General features: G+C 34.6%; 1 pseudogene; it reads right to left on the bottom strand.

Moving 5' to 3' along the window:
• Window positions 1-3,441: 3,441 nt before the first annotated feature.
• Window positions 3,442-4,062, bottom strand: LOC149178323 (uncharacterized; annotated as a pseudogene).
• Window positions 4,063-5,569: the final 1,507 nt, after the last annotated feature.

The raw sequence follows: 5,569 nt of genomic DNA, 5'->3' as shown, positions 1-5,569 counted from the left end.
TTATATTGCCATGAGCTCTGAGCAAAGCCCCAAACACAACAGCATTAGGTTCTATTGGCATCATTGTTATAAGATTGTATGACTCATCCAGGAATCCTGCACAACCAAGTAGGTCAACCATACATGCATAGTGCTCTACCCTTGGCCTAACACTATAATGTTAACCCATGCTATGAAAGTATTTGCATCCTTCATTCACCAAGCCTGCGTGATTGCATGCATACAGCACAACAAGAAATGTAATATGGTCAGGTTTCTTACCTGATAAGACCATTTGATGATACAGACAGACATCACTATCTCCTTGCTCGTGCATCGCACACCCTTAATCAGTGCATTCCACACATCCAAATTCTTTTTAGGATTCCTTTCAAATACTTGGCATGCATCCTCTATGCTGGTCAGAGAGCTCCTATATAGGCACACACCAGTAGCCCACAAATAATAGAAACATCATTAGGCTTCAATCCTACCAAAATCATTTCGCGAAACAGCTTCAACGACTCGTCACAATAGCCACTCTGCACATATCCTGCAGTCACGCTATTCCATGATACAATGTCTCTCTCAGGCATTTTTTTTCAAATAAATGTCGTGCAGTCTCAATGGTCCCACACTCAAACCCTAAATTCCCTTGTGATGTCAGTAGATCGTAGATTGTGTTTCTCAACCCAATTTTCTTTACTAATCATAGAAGGAGCTACGCTCTGCAACTAATCCTACCCTTGCTATTTCGACAAAAAAATATCCAAGAGTAAGCCAAGTATATAATGGCATTGGTATTGCCTCCAACATTATCATCACTAAATTACTTCCCTCCTTACAGACTCAAAAACCAGGACTCACCAACAACTGATGATTATTTTGGGTTAATATTTCTTCTATGTAAAAAAAAAACCTTTATGTCTGCACAGATTGATTTTAATGGAAGGCGTAGAGGGAAACAAAAGGGTTCACTTCATCAATGTAATAAGAAAAATATCGACGGTATGGGTATTGAGGTGTGCTCTGTATCTGTAGATCTGCGATTGAAAAAAAAAATATTGGATATGGTAGACACTATGGATCAACAGGGAATATCACTCGATGCAGATAATTATGCTTCACTACTAGACTCATGTGCAAAGTTGAAAGCTCTGCACGAGGGCAGGCGAATACATGCCCACATGCTCAACAGTGGAATTAAGCCCACTGTATTTTTGTGGTCTAAGCTTGTGAGCAGGTAGTGTTGACACGTCACTTCTTATCATAACAACATAATACATTCACGGATTTCAATTTACTGGATTCACAAAACTTAAATGACTTGCCTCGAGATGTGATAGAGGTCAAGGAACATGTTAAGAAATTGTTGAGACTTATAGGTTTGGATGCTCGGATCTTGGGAGTACTATGAACATAAGGAAGAGTTATTTCACTGAACCCAATCTCGAGTGGGGTTGTGTTATCAAGTCTGATTACAACACCTTTCACAAGCTTTATGCAATTTTGGGTTTATGGGTGGCATAGTAGATGTAACAAAACGAATACACACAATAGATCGAAGTTTTCTACATTAACATGCCTATAGGCCCTACGAGTTGAACCTAACCTCTGATACCATATGTAACAGCCCCGAAATAACAACACATAATTAATTAGATTAGTCAAGTGATTCATAATCAATAAACAATTTATCAACTAGTTAACATTAAATTACGAAAATATGAGTGAAGAGAGACAACTTACTTGTGGAACGCTAGTTGAATTTTGCTACCTACAACAAAGTCTTGGGGATGACTCTCCACCCAACCGTAGGCTCAGTTGCACAAAATCTTGCTACAACTAGCCACCCCCGAGCCCTCAATCAACGTACCACTGCCAAGGAATCCTTTGTCTCACAACACTATTCTCCGAAGAGAATGGATGGTGGAATCATGGAATGATGGAACGCCTCTCATCTTCCTCCCCATCTATTAAATAGAGCAAACATTGGAAGGGGAACCACATGCACACACTCCATGTGTCAACATGCAACTTTACTGCTTTCTTGTTTTATTTATTTTGTTTTTACTTTTTGATAGCTTTACTGATTTTTACTATTTTTCTGTTTATTCTTATTTATATTTATTTAGAGCATGTAATTAATTTATTATTATTTATTATTTATTTACTATTACTATTTTTTTATTTATTGATTAGTATTTATTTAATATTACATTATTTATTATTTATTATTAAGGGACATTACATTATCTAAAATTAGAGAGTCAGTTAACTGAGTAAGTTGAGTAAAGTCGAGTTAAGTCATAGTCGAATTTAGTGTGTGGTTGCATGTCAAGTTATTTTAAACTAGTCCCTAGTCAGAAAAGGTTTAAATACCCCTCATTGTAATCATCAAGTTTGTGCACTAATCAATAGAAGAGTCGCAACTCGTGTTATTGTGTGTAAATTATTTGTGTTATTTTGTCCCTATCCTCTTGTGCCTTTCCAACACAAATCTAGAGGTGGGCTAGAGTATGTAGAAGTCATGAGTACTCAAATTATTAAGTGGAGGTGGGTCCCTTCTCTCCCAAACAACAAGATCTCATATGCCAACTTGGTGTTTAGGTTAGTCATGGTGTTAAAATTAGATTATGATTATTATTACTAAAATGAGTAAGGATCATTGTGTTCAACAAATACAACCCATAAATATAACATGTATATCACAACCCTCTCAAAAAAAATCCTCCTACAATACATCCATTAGATCCTATATCCCTTATTCTTGGAACATCAAAAGAAATTATCTCTCATATCTTCTAGAAAGACAACTGAGTGTATCATCCAAAACAATTTCTCATATATCGAGCACCATATGGATTCACTTCTACATCCCTTTCCTCCACTATAAAAATATCGCAACACATTAAAATTAACATTCATGGATAGGTGTATTTATCATATTTCACTTAATCAATGAAAGTATCCATATTCAAAATATATTCTAATTATTTCGTAAGTTTTTAATATTTTTGATGCTTTTGTTAGTAATATACCAATACATATTCTAACAAAAAAATTAACATACATGAATAGCTGTACTAATCATATTTTCACTTAATTATGGAAATAACAATGAAAGTATCCATATTCAAATATATTCTAATTATTTCATAGGTTATATTAATATTTTTGATGCTTTTGTTAGTAATATACCAATACATATTCTAACAAAAAATTAACATACATGAATAGCTGTACTAATTATATTTTCACTTAATTATGGAAATAACAATGAAAGTATCCATATTCAAATATATTCTAATTATTTCATAGGTTGTTAATATATTTGATGATTTTATTAGTAATATTTGAGAGAAATTGGCAATCTTATTTGCTAAATTGTTTTCAACTATTGAACTATTTTGCTTTCTACTTTCATGGATCACAATTCCCCGTTACGTCATCTACACATGATCAACTGTGCAAACTACTAAGAAATGCCATAGCAATTTAACCCACGCGGCTTGTAGGATTCACTGGTACAATAATAATCCACAAGGGAACGCTGACGGATATCGAACTCAATAGTGTGATTGCGACAACAGGGCGAGTGTTGAACAAAGTGTACTGCAACCATTCCATTTCCCTCAATACTCGGGCCTGATACGTGGGATATACTTCTTTCTCCCATTCCATGTACTCTTCCGGAGTCTTGTAATTCGTCTCCTGCATTTTGAGGTCGAACATTCTCTTTCTCAGAAGTATCATATTAACATCCACTATGTTCCGGCCACCTGCATTTAAAAAAATTCGGCACATAATGTAACTTTTTGAAGAACTGATCATGGCCAGAGCAGTCCGTTATTTCTGCAATCATGAACGAAACAAAGTACCTAAACCAAATTGATATTCGCCAGAGCTTGGAGCTTTTATAACGAGCTGCCTCTGGATAACTCCTCTCTTCTGCGTTGAACCAGAAAGAGTGAGAGCTACACCAATCTGTTTCTGCCGCATTGGCCATGAGAACGCTCGGGGAATATGGCACACGTGCCTCACACAACCTCTAGGGATTGGTTCCGCAACTCTGATGTCCATCGCTGACCAACAAATCTCTAGTCTTTAGGGTATTCTAGCACTGTAGTTCTTCGCTGACGACCAATAGAAAGAAGGAAACGTATAGATTTCTGATGATTTTCTGCTCGTAATCACTTGCAATGAAAACACGGATAAAATGGTGCAGCTAAGATATCTCTCATTTATAGAGCAAATTTAGTGCAATCATGAATTCATTAAAAAGAAAGACAAAGCAGCCGACTGTCTGCTTCCTTATCATCAATTTCCGCGGCTATGCGGCTTCGTCATCTCATCATCCTCCGTTCTTTCTGGTTTTGAATTAGACAAGTATTTTTTTAAATTTTTAACGATATTAGCATCATAGTTACTAAATTCGAATTAGAATTCGATTCGGATTCGAATTCGATACGATAAAAATTCGAATGAAAAATTTTCAATTCGAAAAAAATTCGATAATACACTTAAACATTTTTTAAATAATATATTTTTAAAATATTTTTAGCTATCTTCTTTCTAATTTATTTTGAATTTTATATAACTTATAACTGTATATAATAAAAAATCTTCATAACCAAATCCACTCAAAAAGAATTTACACTCACCTCTTCCCTCCAATCTATATACTCTTTTCAAAAACCTATATTCTTTCTTTGATTTCAAGAAAATTAATATTCAATTTTATTTTATAGAAAAATCAACCTGTTCTAATTTAAATACTTCCATTTCCTTCTCTCTGAGTGGGAAATCCTTCTCTATTTAAAAAATTAATATTCAAATTTATTTTATAAAAAATATCAACCGCTTATTTTTGAAATAAGAAATTTTCTAATTTAAATACTTCCATTTCCTTCTCTTTGAGTGGGAAAAATCTAATCAGAAAATAAGATTTAATAACATCAATGCTCATAACTCTACAGCTTACCTTTGAGATTGGGAATTTTGATCATAACTGTTATTACTCATTTAACTTATAAAATCTAAGTAACCCATAAGTCTCCTAATTTTTATGTTTTTAGCTCCGTGCATGTTATAAAGCAGCAATTTTTTATGTTTTTAGCTGGGTGCATGCTATACTGCAGCAATTCTATTTTCCTATGCGTGCATGCCATACAACAACAATCTATTTGTGTTTAGCTAATGAACAATCTACTGGGTGAATCTTTTGTCTTTCTCTGTTGCTTGACATAACGCAACAATTTTTGTTTTTCTCTGCAACATGCCATACCGCAACAATCTATTTGTTCTTTAGTTAATAAACCATATGCGGCCATTAACTATGCCAGGTAATGAACCTTACATGCACCCAAATCGTTAAGCACGTATACTACGAACTGGATCGAATTTTATCGAACTATTTGGTATTCGAATCGTATGGGCAAATTTTCGTATTTTTAATCATGATTCGGCCGTATTTGGTAACTATGATTAGCATCACCTGTGAATGATTTCCATCTAATCATGACAAATTGATATTAGTGGAAAGTGGGTGCACAACTGCTACGAGGAGTCCCCGAAGGTTCCGACAAAT

The sequence above is a fragment of the Pinus tabuliformis genome, chromosome 4_1 (genome assembly GCF_031772625.1).
Source record: "Pinus tabuliformis cultivar Carrire ecotype Pingquan chromosome 4_1, CPIR1, whole genome shotgun sequence".
NCBI classification, from domain to species: domain Eukaryota; kingdom Viridiplantae; phylum Streptophyta; class Pinopsida; order Pinales; family Pinaceae; genus Pinus; species Pinus tabuliformis.
The sequence above is the reverse complement of the archived record's forward strand: the minus strand, read 5'-3'. Positions and strand labels throughout refer to the sequence as shown.